A 17191-nucleotide genomic window follows, 5' to 3' on the forward strand; every position below is an offset into this window, starting at 1 on the left:
AGACATAAAATACTGTCGTGGTCAATATTATGATGGCGCGAGTAATGTCAGTGGACATTTAACAGGATTACAAAGTAGGATTACTTAGTTGGAGCCGAGAACTATATTTGTTCATTGTTCGGCACATAATTTGAATTTGGTAGTGCAAGATGCGATACAAGGTATCAGTTATGTGCGAGACTCTCTGGTGATTCTTCGTGAATTAATATCATTTGTAAGACATTCGCAAAGAGGCTAGCAGTGTTTTAATCGCTACAAGAAGACAACGAAGATGGTGTAAAAAACATTCCCAGACTGACTTTGCGACCATTCTGTCCCACAAGGTGGTGTGTGAGGGTAAAATCACTACAATCGTTGGAAAGTAATTATGACGTTCTCTTGAAATTTTTGGAAGATCTGTCAGAAGAAAAAAAAGTGAAGTCCGTGGGAAGGCTAGTGGATATTTTTCAAACCTACATGAATTCAGATTTCTTATTTTCCTGAAAATGTTAATTTCAGTTTTCGGCAGGATTGAACAACTTCATTCTTCTTTTCAGAAGAAATCATTGTCATACCGAGAAATCAAAACTTTGGTGGAAACTTCGTCTGCAAGTTTAGCTTCACAAAGAGATATATTTTTTGAGTTTTGGAATGAAACCATGAGGAAAGCGGAGGAACTGAACATTGATGAACCAGTTTTGCCTAGAAAAAGGAAGATGCCAAAACGCTACGACGAAGGTAGTGATCCTCATACGTATGAAACGCCGGAGGAAATTTACAGACAAATATTTTTTGAAATAATTGATGTGGCTGTGGATTCGCTAAATCGTAGATTTCAAACAAAGGTTTTGGAACTTATTTCACAACTTGAAGCTTTTGCTATCGGTCAAATTGGTGCTGATCGAATTCTGCAGTTCTATGGGACAGACTTTGATAAAGACAAGCTAACATTCCACAGGGTCGTGTTTCTAGATGTGTGCAGAACGAACAAAGAAAAAGTGGCCAACTTGTCAGACATTACAAATATTCTAAGTACAGAAAACAGTGTTCCCATGCGTGAAATGCTCTCAGAATTTGTGACGTTTGTACGGGTGATTTTAACTATACCTCTTACTTCTTGTACCTCTCTTGCATTCACACATTCACTTACACATACAGCTTACGGGGCGCATCAACAAAAATAATACATAAAATGCACAGGTTTTTGACGACGAGCCCTAATTATTGCATTCGCATTTACTTTTACATCGACTTTTGTTTAATCAGGTCATTTGTGAATTTCCTCCAGTACTACTTCAAATCACTAGCCAGCCCTTACTTAAGTTTACCTTTAAAAATAGGTCGGTACGGTGACAATACATTATTTGTCCAGAATAAACAAAGAGTCTCAACAGCAATTACGCTCACGTGGGCGGACGTTTTTTTCTTTTACGTGACCTCACGTGGTCCTAAACAACAATAACCTCCGTTGAGTGACGCAAACATATGCTCTCTAGCGGGCGGGACTTCAACACTTCGCCGCGACGAGAAATTAATATTACCAGGCAAATACTTTAACATTAATCACATACGCGACTGACGTAGCTAGCAGCGACACAGCGCTGACACATACTAAAATGAACAAACCTCAAATAGATTAAACAATTAAGCCGGCGGCGCTTTACTCTAGCAGTACGCACTTCAATCAATACAAAAGGAGCCCAAACAACAGTGAACTTAAAAACATTAAAAATCACAAGAAATGAGTAAAATTGACCTGAGACAATTAAATACAAATATTAAGAACAACGGGAGTCTGATATGAAGTTTCGAGTTGTGTGGGCGTTTTCAAAACATCGACGGATTTCTAGGGCATTCTCTAAATATCAATCGAGCCGGCACGTGTTGACATTCATACAGATGAATACGTTACCATCTCTGGTTCCACGGCGCATCCTGGTGTCTTCGCCGGTGGTTGAAATCACTTAGTATGCACACGAAAGGTTTTCCTATTCATCCACGATCGCGACGACGAGAAGGTGAAGAGCGTTAATGCATCTGGTTCCTCGGCGGATCAGTGACGATGGGTCGTCGGCGTCTCTTCCTCTCGGGGTTGGTGAGCATCTCCGTGGTCAGGCGTGATTCGGACGGCGGTGGGCGGTCGTTCATGGGTCATCGGCGTCTTCTCCAGCACCATCGGACGATCTCAAGCCTCGGGACGTCGATATGGCAGCGTTCGACATCTCTCTCCCTCTCTGTGGCGGCTGGTAGGCATCAGGCGACGTAGCTCGGGTTTTCAGCATGATGTAGGCATTCGTCGTGGTGTCTCGTCTGGCATCGGGGGGACCGAGGGTGGCCCTCCTCCTCTCTTCTACAGTCAGCCGGCCATCCTTATGCGCGTTTCACTTCACAAAAAGGACACAATCTCGCTTACAGCCACTTCTCTCTCACAAACTCGCTCTGAAGACTACAGTAGGCTGGCGCACTTCCGCTCGTCCTCACACCAAATAGGTAACAACACACGACGAGTCGGCACAATGGTAGTCTCAACGTTCGGAGCGCGTGGATGTGTTCTCCTTGGAACTCGCGGTAAAACTGTGTGTCGAAATGACAGGACCTTTCGTCTTATGCGGATTTCGAAAAAGAACGCTTGACGGTCGTTGAGGGTACGCTTCCCACGAGGTCATTCCTCTTCGCTCCATTGTCTTCCAGCCTGGACAGAGCGTGCTTCTGGTAGGGTACGTTGGGATTAGGTGGCGGTCAGCCTGGCGCCGACAGCTCAACTGCAATCTGTGTCCATAAACTGATCGATTATAACCAATTCGATCTGCCATCCGTAATTCTTGCTTGAATGCCACACATCCGTCCTTGCATACATGTTGCTGCGCTGGTAAAAGTTTCACTTCAGTCCGGCTGCTGGAACCCGAGATATTTGAATGGCTGTCGTTAAGGTTGAATTTCCTAAGTTTCAGACGCAAAACGTGACCTTTCTGGTGCTCGCCCGTCAGACTCGCGACTTCCTCCCTTACTCCCGTTGGCTTGGCAGATCAAATATGTATACATACAAATAAAAACACTCAACACCTTGATTAAACACATTTTGCACGGCTAATGATTAGAATAATAATAATGAGGCAGGTCGACGATAAATCTGACTGTAACAATGGCATCAAATCCGGACTCCTTGCCGGCCAGGGGGTCGGGCCGCCTCGACCAATCCATCGCATGTGATAATTGTCGTCCAGCCACTGTCGCACACTCCGAAAATAGTGGGCTGGGCAGCAATCATGTATGTAAATCATATCCCTTCTTGTGGCGAGCGGCACATCCTCCAGCATCGTCGTCAATTCTTCCCTTAGGAAGTTTTCGTAGGTAATGCCGTTTATGTTTTGTGGCAGAAAGAATGGCCCGAACACATTATTGTGGATGATTACCATCCACACATTTAGTGAGAGTTTTCTCTGGTGAGCTTTTTCTTTAGATTATCTTGGGTTATGACCCTTAGGGGCCCAAAAATGCGCATTAAGAAAATTCGTGATACCATCGCTGTCGAATTTGGATTCGTCCGTCCACAGAATTCTTGTCAGATGATGGGGGTCTTCAGTGTCGATATTTAGTAAAAATCGACAAAAATCCATCCTTCTGACAGGATCTTCCTCCTCAATAACATGCACTTGCGTGTAATGATATTGATACAGTCGTGAACAATCAATATACACATGAAAGACTTAGACTACAGTACACCAAGAAGAGTTGAGAGACAGAATTGTGGCAACCGCCCAATACATAAGAGACTGAGTGTCAACGCGAATGACTGTGTCTGATGTACGCCGCAGGCTGCGTGCTTACATACGTAACCGGGGGGAGGCAATTTGAACAGGATTTGCAGTTTTTGTAACAGTTAATTCTGACAACCTGGAATCGTGAGAATAGTAAATAACATTATTACTTCACTCATTTTCGTTCATTTATTTCTCACAAACGACAACTTCTTTTTACTCTACAACACGCCTTCTCCGCTTTATATTCAGATTTTTCGCCCAACCCGTGTGCCAGTTGACAACATTTGTATCTTTTTGGAGAGCTTATGAAGTGAGGAAGTTTTTTCCGTAATTTTTACGCTAAGTGTGTTACCATTTTTTTGAGTAATCCTCTTCGATTTAAACGATAATTTCAAAATTTCTTCATGACGTGTGCTCCAATGACTGTTTCTTTCTGTGGGTATGGGAATTTTGGGCATGATTTTTTTTCCAGTAGTCACTCATTCGTCAGCTGTTAGCAACGTGTCAATTAAGTGCCCAGGGTGTAGTAGTTTTTTCACAATTAGTAGTTTTTTGGTCGCAAGTCGGAATATGTCACGAAAATCTACGATCTGCAATATCTCGAAACCCATTGATTTCCGACCCCCGGTGCATATGGTCAAATTTGTTGCAAATGTGCTCTAGTATTACCCCTTTCCAGGAATAGGTCGAATTACCAATCAATCTGTATATATAAAATAAAGTTATGTTATTTTTTTTTTACCAGGAGAAGGGGAGAGATTGAGACTGTCCCAATTCTCAAACTGTTATGTTCAATGTTAATGTTATTAGTGTTGCCTTAACTTATTCATGTTTTATATTGTTATATTGCTCTTATCACGCTGTATAAAGTACTTTGTATGTAAAGAGGATCAAGAAGAAAACAAATTGTTGTAACCATAGTCACGGAAATCAATAAATACAAAACAAAAATTGTGATGGACGTGGTGAGATTTCCTGCGCCCTTATTATATTTGTTTTATATATAACGATTATCGTTAATTACGCAATTTTATTTGCATTGGTAATCGTTCTGCAAGTTTAAGCAAAGCGGCGGTTATCAGGTAGCTAAGTATTTTTTTTAATTTGAAAAAGATACATTTTATCGCGAATGCAACAAAATATTGGCATTAACAACGATGTTGCAGTGAGTTAAGTGAGGAACAAAACTCTTTCATCCATATAGTATTCAATTTTTAAAATTTTTAACACTTATGAAAAAAACATAGCCAGGTTTAAACGTGGCCCACGGGTATTCATCACGATATGTTTCTTCGATAATTCAACATACATTTTCAGCCACTGAACAGATTTCTATGCACAATAAACAAAAAGACACGGATTGAATGAAAAAGCATAGTTACAAAACAGGCAAATAACCACAAACTATCAAACATTAAGTATCAAGCTGTGTTTTAAACAAGTCTGACAAAAACATGTTTAAAACAGTTTGTTTTAAACTTTTTTAAAGATTTGTGAAATAAACAAAACCGTGTGTTTTAAACGTATAAAATAAGTTGTTTGAAACAATTTTGTTTTAAACATGCCAACCCTGGTATGTACTCTCTGGTTTGTTGGCTGTAACAAATAGACTGTGCTTGTGTAGCACCTCAGTAAATAAATCTGCTTCTGTTGTAATGATATATTAATTATGAATGGTAATTAGTTCTTCATGGACTTCAAACTAGATTTCACAATAAGTATTTTAGGAGCAATGAAGTGTCAATGAAATATAAATGTAATATGGTAACTTAATGTAAACACCACAATTTTCGCACTTTGAATGTTGTGAAGTTTATGTAATTTATTTGACTAGTTTCTATTGGGGAATATATTTCAAAACCGTACGAGAAGAGTTTCATTAGAATATGCAACTTCTGTCGTAATATACGGGTAATGCAACTTTATGCTAGTGTGTCCGTAAAGCGATATATCAACTTGAAATAACATGTGTTATATTCTCCCATTCACTGCCACGGGTTACATGTGCTACATTTTTCAACAGTGCCAATGTTATTATCTTATTCTTTTAATAGAAAACATTATTTTCCCAAATCTTCAGCAGTTATTTGCATGTGGTATACCGTGTTTGTGCAGGCGGAATTTTTAAAGATGCGATTTTAAGGGTCCTGTGAGAACCCTTTTGCTGCCTTGGTGAACTGAAGACATAAAAAATCTTATGGTAGTTTCGAGTCGGAGGTGAGTCAGGAAGTGAGGACCTACTTAACCACCCTGTGAGACTGGCTTTACTGTTAATCGTAACTGAGTTACTTCTAACTAGTTACTTCCAAACACTGCGTTTCAACAGTTAATTTTATAGTTACTTCATGACACTATATAAGTGTCGTAAATTATTGGTGATGTAACGAGTGCACTCACGGCCCCCGAAATGACGTGTCAATCATACCCCGGCACGGGGCCAAACGTCGTTATGCGTACGGGAGACCGGTCGTGACTCACGGTCCAGTTTTCAGTTTCGGTACTGAGACGGTCGTTTATTGTCATACTATTGCGAGGCGGAGATTAATACCTTGAAATGTTACACTGTTTTGTTTACCTTTGATATGTAGATTCGAACAATCATAAAACACTAATAGCATAGTATCTGGTACCTGAAAAACGTCAAATAACAACACTGACGAACGGTAAAAAAGTGAATATATATTGTAACAACAAATAAAATATTGCAATCAACAACTGTTTACAAAACCTCCTCACTCTCACAACATTCACGCTATCTCTCTTTCACACACATGAGGTATTTTTACATGTGAAGTATGGATACAAATCATGGATCTCATTAACATATCATTCCTTTTAATTTTTAAACCTTTATGTGAATTTAGGGCATTTGTCTGCCAGCTCCTGTGCTCTTTTAAATTAACTTAAGTGCCAGCCCTCGGAAAGCGGTTAACTAAGACAATGGGTCGGCGTGGTTAAATCTTTCGTTCGAATGAACGTGTGCATCGAGTCGTAAGGACGACCTTATACAAGTTTCTCGGACGGGGGTCTTACACACGAGCCTCTCTCGTCCAATGAGAACAACTACTCAATTACATAGTGATGCAAAAACTTAATTGGCTCCAGCTGCCGGAATACACTAATCAATCGTCGGCGCGAGCAAAAAATTACCTTAAAAACCACTATGCAACAAATAATACTATTTCATGCGCACGACCTTGCAATAAAAATTACGCTTTCCACAATTAAAAGGGACTCATCAGTCAACTATTGACAAGTTAAATGGCGCGACGGGGCGGTCGGTTACACAAGAAATGGAGCACACTTTGACAATTTACACTAAATATTAAAGAAATGAAATGGAGCTTCTAACGCTGAATGCAGACAATTAAATTAGAACATCTGAACATGAAATAACCCTTTTTTTTACAATAATACCAAAAATTATCAGACGCGGAAATTAGGTTTGGGTTTTTCTGAGTAACTTTGCGAATAAGTGAGGCTTCGGCGTTAACTGTACGGTGTTGATACTAACGACGCACGTTTACATGTACATGAGACCCTCTGAAGTATACTGTACCAGACTCTGCTACATGGCGTGGTCATTCATCTCTCCTGGACGCGGGACTTGCACACGGTTCCTTTGTGGCGAAATTGTCCTCCGAGGTCGCTCGCGACGAAGAATAATTGCGACGATCTGGTGTACTTGCACCTCCTTAGTACTTCGGGCGTTCCTCTTGCCACTAGCGTCGGATGTACGTGGTCACGCGCCGGTTCGGAATCTCTCTGGTGACTGGCTTCGATTCGGCGTCGTTCTGGAAGCGTCGTTCTGGAGTCGTCCTTCAATCTCTCCCTCTGGCTTCGATCGGCGTCGTTCTGGAGTCGTCCTTCAATCTCTCTCTCGGGCTTCGATCGGCGTCGTTCTGAAAACGTCCTTCGGGCTTTGGGCAGTGTTTGGCTTTGGCGTCGTCTGGCTGGCTTCATCGGAAGATGGCGATGCATCGTTGCGGGGTCAGGGAAGTCAACAGACTCCCTTCTCTATCTTCTCTAGCCCTCCATCATTATGTAGTCCACGCTTGGCAAAAACAAATCACCGCGTAATCTTCACCAAAATAAGGCGCACACTGGTAACTCTATCTGCAATTCGCTCACGGTACGTAAGGAAACAAAGTCCACGGACACAAAACAATGATCACGCGAGAGTGTAGCGCGGAGATGCTCTCTCTGTGAAATCCGGGTAAAAACTGTGTCTGGGATGGTAGCACCGTATATTTATAAGAGAACCAAATTTGTCCGTTGAAACCCACGCTCAGGTAGCTTGGCTTCGCTTTTGGAGGAGATGCGAATGACCTGTGTCCATTGTCTTGAAACTCGGTCACCGAGGCGTCTTCGATACTTGCAGGCGTGGGGCTCCAGCTGGTTTCCTGGTCATCCGTGAACATGGGTTCGAACGCCTGCTGCGACTCAAGCCCGGTAGCGGCGAAAATAATCTTTCCTTATCTCCGTGTCGGTGCAAATCTGTCATGTCCTAAGCCGAAAAGACAGTTCCGCTGTCACTCAAGAAAAAACCCGTCCCCAACTTCCGACGCATGGCTCGGATACAAATTTATCCACAAAATAAAGAACCTCACACTTTTATATTTGAACATAAATGAATCAATAAACAAAAATAATTTTTATCGAACTGCGTTTTACATGTCACTAGATACCGTGACATCTCGCCCTCCTTCCGATCAAAAAATTCTGTAGGCGTATAAAATTTTTTACTACTCAGGGGCATGAAATTTTGACTACAAATTTTTTAACACCCTGTACAAGAAAAGTAAACCAGTTCGATAACACAAAACACATGATATAAATGATACCTCCAATTTACATAATAAATATACATTTTATACACTCTGGGTATGGCGCAATGTTATTTTATACTTCTAAAATGGCGCGATGTCGCTTAACCATGTTTCGCCATCCCATTCCTCCCTTCGGCGCTGACGACCTGACGGCCCCGGCTGTGGAGACGTGTTGCTGGGATTCGGCCCGTTCGCGTTTCGCGTCGGGCTCCTTTGAACCCTCGGCGGGCTGCGCCTTGCGTTCTCGTTGTCCGAACGCGGGCTCTCCGGTCTACTGTTGGGATGACGTTGATAATAACCATTGTTCACTCGACCGTTGGAAAAGTTGTTGTCGTTGCTGTGGTTATAGTGGCCCGGCGAACTGCGAGTCTGACCACCTCGACGTCTCTGTCCCCGATAGTGGCGTCTCTGTCGTGGCGAAGGCGGATCATCTCGAAACTGGCGGACTTCGGCTCCTGGAGCGCGTTGCTGCCCATCGTACCTCCTCTGGACGAAATGAACGCGTGGGTGCTTGTTTCCCCGGTTTCCTTCATCCTCCGGTCGTCTCCTTTTGTTCCATCTGTCACTCCGCATCCTCTCGCGTTCCTCTTCGCACTGGTTTAGGTTCTCGAGCGTGAGCGACATGGCTTCTGCGTCGAAAACGCACGCCCCGTTGAGATGTCGTCTTATCTCTTGCGGGTAATGATAAATTAGGGCCGCAATTATCTCCGACGTGGTCATCTGTGGCTGGAGAGCTTGGAACTCATTGAACTTACGCCAGAAATATTGCGAAAAAGTAAGTCCCCCGTTCCTGTCGTACCTCTCGTTCCTCAGCTGGATGAGCATCCTTTCCACTTGCATAGGGCGCTGAAAGTGTGTCAGGAACGCTTCCCTAAACGCCGAGTAAGAATGAAAGTGTCTTTCATTCCGATCCAGCCAGTTTTTTGCCCGATCTTGCATTAGGCCTTTCAGCACGAGTAATCGCTCCCCATCCGCAAGTCCTAACTCCCGGGCTGTTGCTTCGAATTCCTCGATGAAGGCGGACGGCAATATCCTGTCGGCCCCGGAGAACTTCTTGAAATGTTTCTTATATTCCGGCGGGAACAGAGCTCTTCTCGTTGGTGCTGGTTCAGACCGTATATCTTCCCGGTTTGAAGTTTGGGCTTCGAACGGTCGCGGCGATGGAAGATGTAGTCCAGGTTCCACTTCGCTTCCTCCGTTGACAAGCGTAGTCGGTCTTGCGTCACTCGCGCGCCTTGAAGACGAGGGGACCGCATCTGGCTGTGGTGACGTCATAGCTGCCGGCTCTCGCGATGATCCCGGGACGTCAGCTACGTTCAATTGTTGCAGTTTATCCTCGATTTCCTTTATCTTGTCGGAATTCCCTTCCGCTATGCTCGCTGCTCGCCGCACTTGTCGCTCGAGGGCATCGTTGCTCCGATTGCAGGCCGTCTCCAGCTGTGCACACTGCTGGCCGATGTGTTGCAAGGCTCCTTCCTGTTCATTGACGCGAGCGTCGGTCCTGGCGATCCTGGATTCGATTCGAGCCTCGGATTCTTGGATCGTCTGAAGGAGTTGTTGCTTTATTTCTTCTCCGGAGGCGCGAACCGTCCCTTGGAGGCGTTCTTCCATCCCTCGTACCTCGGTCTGCATCCCTTGCACGTCAGCCTGCAATCCCTGGATGTTGGTTTGGACTCTGGTTTCCAATCCCTGGATGTTGGTCTGGACTCTGGTTTCCAATCCCTGGATGTTGGTCTGGACTCTGGTTTCCAATCCCTGGATGTTGGTCTGGACCCCTTGCATTTCAGCCTGCAATCCCTGGATGTTCGTCCGCATCTCGGTCTGCATTCCCTGGAGCATTTGGAGAACCAGCAGAATTTGGTTGGCACCACTGCCACTTCCTACGTCATCTCCTTGTTCCTTGCTGTGTTCATCGTCCGCACGTGATGTACCCCCCTGGGCACTTGGTATCTCCCTTTCCATTCCTGGCGGGCTCTTGCACTGGAGACAAACCCGTCCGGAATCTCCCTCGCTGTCGACTTCGAAATCATAAAATTCCTGTCCACAAACCTTGCAAACCATCATGACGTCACTCTTGTTCAAACAGTCTATGCGACGATTTCTTAATCTCATGAAGGCCTTTCCTTAATTATCTGCTCAATCTTATGTCGCACTTTGGAACAGTTACGCAAACTTACGCGAGCTCACACAAAATGTAAATTACAAATCGATACATAAAAAGAAAAAGGAGGTCCGTCGGGAATCCCTTATCCCGCAACTCAGCCTGATGCCATAAATTACGCCAAAAACCAAAAAAATACACAAAAAGTACATAAAAAATGCCCTATGCAGCTGCCCTTGCTGCTTTCGCCGAAACAAAAAATCTGCCCTATTGTTACCAATTACGCCCAAAAACGTGTCCTTCCACGTGAACATACGACAAATACATGAAAATAACCCTCGAAATACAAAACGAAAAATACACAAATAACCAGGAACCTAACACAAGAATTTTATGCATGACGTATACAACAATGAAATTTCTACCGCTCTCGGAACCTGGCTTTCCTGGAAAGACATGACAAAAGTTGCCGTCCCATGTTCGCGGCGCCAAATGTAACGAGTGCACTCACGGCCCCCGAAATGACGTGTCAATCATACCCCGGCACGGGGCCAAACGTCGTTATGCGTACGGGAGACCGGTCGTGACTCACGGTCCAGTTTTCAGTTTCGGTACTGAGACGGTCGTTTATTGTCATACTATTGCGAGGCGGAGATTAATACCGTGAAATGTTACACTGTTTTGTTTACCTTTGATATGTAGATTCGAACAATCATAAAACACTAATAGCATAGTATCTGGTACCTGAAAAACGTCAAATAACAACACTGACGAACGGTAAAAAAGTGAATATATATTGTAACAACAAATAAAATGTTGCAATCAACAACTGTTTACAAAACCTCCTCACTCTCACAACATTCACGCTATCTCTCTTTCACACACATGAGGTATTTTTACATGTGAAGTATGGATACAAATCATGGATCTCATTAACATATCATTCCTTTTAATTTTTAAACCTTTATGTGAATTTAGGGCATTTGTCTGCCAGCTCCTGTGCTCTTTTAAATTAACTTAAGTGCCAGCCCTCGGAAAGCGGTTAACTAAGACAATGGGTCGGCGTGGTTAAATCTTTCGTTCGAATGAACGTGTGCATCGAGTCGTAAGGACGACCTTATACAAGTTTCTCGGACGGGGGTCTTACACACAAGCCTCTCTCGTCCAATGAGAACAACTACTCAATTACATAGTGATGCAAAAACTTAATTGGCTCCAGCTGCCGGAATACACTAATCAATCGTCGGCGCGAGCAAAAAATTACCTTAAAAACCACTATGCAACAAATAATACTATTTCATGCGCACGACCTTGCAATAAAAATTACGCTTTCCACAATTAAAAGGGACTCATCAGTCAACTATTGACAAGTTAAATGGCGCGACGGGGCGGTCGGTTACACAAGAAATGGAGCACACTTTGACAATTTACACTAAATATTAAAGAAATGAAATGGAGCTTCTAACGCTGAATGCAGACAATTAAATTAGAACATCTGAACATGAAATAACCCCTTTTTTACAATAATACCAAAAATTATCAGACGCGGAAATTAGGTTTGGGTTTTTCTGAGTAACTTTGCGAATAAGTGAGGCTTCGGCGTTAACTGTACGGTGTTGATACTAACGACGCACGTTTACATGTACATGAGACCCTCTGAAGTATACTGTACCAGACTCTGCTACATGGCGTGGTCATTCATCTCTCCTGGACGCGGGACTTGCACACGGTTCCTTTGTGGCGAAATTGTCCTCCGAGGTCGCTCGCGACGAAGAATAATTGCGACGATCTGGTGTACTTGCACCTCCTTAGTACTTCGGGCGTTCCTCTTGCCACTAGCGTCGGATGTACGTGGTCACGCGCCGGTTCGGAATCTCTCTGGTGACTGGCTTCGATTCGGCGTCGTTCTGGAAGCGTCGTTCTGGAGTCGTCCTTCAATCTCTCCCTCTGGCTTCGATCGGCGTCGTTCTGGAGTCGTCCTTCAATCTCTCTCTCGGGCTTCGATCGGCGTCGTTCTGAAAACGTCCTTCGGGCTTTGGGCAGTGTTTGGCTTTGGCGTCGTCTGGCTGGCTTCATCGGAAGATGGCGATGCATCGTTGCGGGGTCAGGGAAGTCAACAGACTCCCTTCTCTATCTTCTCTAGCCCTCCATCATTATGTAGTCCACGCTTGGCAAAAACAAATCACCGCGTAATCTTCACCAAAATAAGGCGCACACTGGTAACTCTATCTGCAATTCGCTCACGGTACGTAAGGAAACAAAGTCCACGGACACAAAACAATGATCACGCGAGAGTGTAGCGCGGAGATGCTCTCTCTGTGAAATCCGGGTAAAAACTGTGTCTGGGATGGTAGCACCGTATATTTATAAGAGAACCAAATTTGTCCGTTGAAACCCACGCTCAGGTAGCTTGGCTTCGCTTTTGGAGGAGATGCGAATGACCTGTGTCCATTGTCTTGAAACTCGGTCACCGAGGCGTCTTCGATACTTGCAGGCGTGGGGCTCCAGCTGGTTTCCTGGTCATCCGTGAACATGGGTTCGAACGCCTGCTGCGACTCAAGCCCGGTAGCGGCGAAAATAATCTTTCCTTATCTCCGTGTCGGTGCAAATCTGTCATGTCCTAAGCCGAAAAGACAGTTCCGCTGTCACTCAAGAAAAAACCCGTCCCCAACTTCCGACGCATGGCTCGGATACAAATTTATCCACAAAATAAAGAACCTCACACTTTTATATTTGAACATAAATGAATCAATAAACAAAAATAATTTTTATCGAACTGCGTTTTACATGTCACTAGATACCGTGACAGTGATTTAGGACTTAAAGCTTGAATTGATCTCCAAGGGGAGCTCACTGGTCTTTGTAAACCAAGTCCATTTTTCAAAAGTCTAACAATGTTTAATGAATGTAAATTATGTGGGAGAAGAGGATCATTAAGTTACATAAAGTTTAGAAATATCACACAAATACTACATTTTCTCTATAGTATCTTTTAAATTATCGCTTGAAGTGTTAATTGGCTGAAATCATCCCTTAATACACACTCCATACTACGTTTGATGATATATATTTATATCACACAAGAAAAAATGGACAATATTCAATCATAGTGCCTAGCTTACATCCCCCCTCCCCCCACCCCCGGCCGAAACAATAAAACTCCCCTTCGTTCTCAAAACTTGGGAGATGTTGACCTTTGACGCAGATGCGGAGGGAATTTGCATAATGACATCAAAATCACAAATTTCTGTATAAATGGGAGGTACATAGAAAGAAGCTCCTCTGTGAAGGAATTTTCTGAAGTCTAGAGAAGAGAATCTCCTAAATACTTGCCACTACTTAGACTTCATCTTATAAATAAGATGAACGAATGTAATAGCTGCTGTTCACGCTCTGTGAATTTATCTTTCACGAAAGTTATTTACTTATTTATTTATTTATTTACATAAATGAACCCAACAGGCTGATGCGCAGTTAGAGAGTTCATGTTACAGGTTATCATACATGTTTCAGAGAGCGTTATTTGAGAGTGTTTGCATTACATTGTTTTTAAATTGCTTATATGGCATACAGAATAAATCAATATTTTTGTTACGCTTTTCTAAGGCATTGTAGAGGACACTCATTCTCCTGATAGGAGATTTTTTGACAATGTTTGTTGCTCTGTTCACAAAAAGTGTTTATTGTGGGGTCGCGTCTTGTTGTTAGGAACGCGTAATTTAAATTGTGAGATCCAAAGAGGACAGCGAAGTGATCTACATTGTCAAAGGCTTTGGAAAAATCAGTATATATTAATTACATTCACCTGCCCCCCATCATCTAGTACTGTACTTACGTAATGCAGTTTTTCACCAAGATTTGTTTGTTTCTATTGAGCAGTTGGGCAGAGTGCCATGCTGGAATTCTGATAAAGTTTCCTTGACATGGTTATATATGTGGCAACATAAGATTTGCTCAAATATTACTGGTTCCGGCCCACATAGACCAACAACTTTTGTCATAATTATGCATTTTGCACATAACGTGATATTGTTATATTGGCTGCGTTGCCCCACTCCCTCTTATCTCCCCAGCTACTTCTTTATAGCGCCGTGTTTGACATGAAATTGACATAATGTTGTTTTCAGGGAATTCTTTATTTTCGATTTCATATGACCATCCGTGGATTATTGAAATGGTCGATGCTGCCAGATCTGGATGTTGAAAACTAAGAGTAAATTGTCATCAATTTAGAGTTAACGATAATAACGATGTTAGTTGACAACTAGCATTACCCTAGGAGGCACTGTATTCAGCCTCCATGAAAGTCAGTTTTAACTCCATTTAAGGTGAAATTTAGTTTCTGCCAGGAGGCAAGGAGAAAAGCACAGATCACATGGGAGTATGATTTGATTCGTTCTCTTGGGAATATAAAACTTCCGATGGAATAGAAAAATATGTCAACGGGAAGATAGCAGTTTGAAGATGCATTTCACCAGCGGAAAAGTCGGAACTTCCATTTGATTAGCCGTAACTTGATGTTGAAGTTGATTCTCCAAAAAGAATACATGGGATTCCGAAAATTCATATTCATCATATTTTTCAAACATCGTGTAATCAACATAAATAAACGCTTCCACTTGCAACATGGAGAGAAATTCATACTCTTGGATACACCCAGGTTTTTTTTTTAATAGCAGTGTGATATTCAAATAAATTCACAATTGGTGCATAACTGTATCTCCTCCCCTTAAGGTTTAGTATGGGTTCATTGTTTGAAGAAACTGGAAACTGTTTATTTTGTCTGTTGCGATTTATGTACGACCAGAAAAGTGACGGGTCACTTTGAATATTGCTTTCGATGTCGGACAAGTGACTGTTATGGGCGGTTGATATTTCTTTCTTGATTGCTTTTCTGAGTTCCTTAAATTTGTTGACATGGTGAACTGGGTTACCTACGTTTTGTTTCAATTTTTGGTGGTGGTGAGCCTTTGCTTTTATTTATTTTTTATTATATTGGCAGTAAACCAGTATGGATATTGAGGAGGGGTCAAAAGCTTCGTATATTATATTGTAAAACATATCTGTCATTTCGTTTACGTTATCACATAGTTTTAGTGTATCCCAGTTAACGACCGATAGTTTGTTGTATAGTTTGTTAAAGTCAGCTTTTTTGAAATTGTACGAGAGGTTGCTCGGTGGAAGGTTACTTTGTATCCTTTTTGTTTGTTTTATTTTATGAGCAAAATAATTTCTGCTGTCTACATTTCCACTCTTCACTGCAAACAAATTACACAAAATAGTTTTAACTAATGTCAAGGGGGTTGACCTCAGTGCCAGGGGGCTGACGGCAGTTCTAGAGGGGCTCAGCCTCCCCCCTCCCCCCACCACGGCCACTGCCTGGCTTCGGACCTGACTTAAACTATTAGTTTCTGCTGCGATAAAAATGTCCATCCTTTGTTACATCAATGGAGCTGTTCATTGCCAAACTTTTCCGCTAGAGGCGCCACCACTGTTGTGTCCCTAAATAAGTTCGTTCGTCATCTAGTTGCCCTAAGCTTTACATTGGAGCGTGATAAGATGGCTATTCAAACGTTATTTTCAACGAAGTTCTCGTGTAAATCGATAACAAAAATGTGTTAGCAAACTTTACGATTATGTAGCAATTCATAAGTTACCGAAAATTACATTCTTCTGAACCTAAGAATTAATATATTAAAGCGGCAGGGTAGCTCTGACGGGCTAAATATAGTATGTTTATGAACAAAGAGCACTAAACGTGACGTAATTTGGGTCGTCCCTAGCTGCCGTGGGTCGATAATAAAAAAATGTAATTTTTACACTACGCTTTATGTTTTTTTCTTGTTGCGGGTATGTGTAATTCAACGGCGGAAGTAAGGTTCGCAAAAATTCTCCAAATTATAAAGAAAAATGTATTAAGTTCGTAAGCGCATTATATATTTATTACAATACACTATAACACTATGCCCTATCCGTCAATTTAATATTAACGTATGTTTTCTTTGTATTAAACAGACATTTTACCCTCGTATTTTAGTCCTTTTTTTCTTTGGTTACAACAATTTTCAAATTATAATTCCTGTAAATAAGAAAACGGTAGAGATTGCGAGATATGAAACATAATATATATTTTGTAATAACTATTCTTCTCGATAAATGTGTATCTATAAAACAGATAACCGTATACTAGCCATGAAGAAAAGTATGATATATCACGTAAAAAAAATTAGTCAGTTATTAATAACAACTATAAAAATAGAAGTACAGTCACGTGGAATTATTATGTATTATTCTTTACCAGATTCACAAGAAGGGCGCATAAATTTTGAAAATTGCAAGTGAGGTAAACAAGTTCTGTGCAAATGTTAAGTTTTTTTTTAAGTTTCCATATTTTTTCTGTTGTTGACGATCGTCTTATTTAAATTCTTAGTATCACAGAACTGATTATTCATCTATCATGTTCCGATATAATTTCTGAGGTTAAGATGAAATTATACTTGCAATATAATGTAATAGCAGCA

Source organism: Lepisma saccharinum, chromosome 4 (genome assembly GCF_977018435.1).
Source record: "Lepisma saccharinum chromosome 4, izLepSacc3.1, whole genome shotgun sequence".
In the NCBI taxonomy this organism is placed as follows: Eukaryota; Metazoa; Arthropoda; class Insecta; order Zygentoma; family Lepismatidae; genus Lepisma; species Lepisma saccharinum.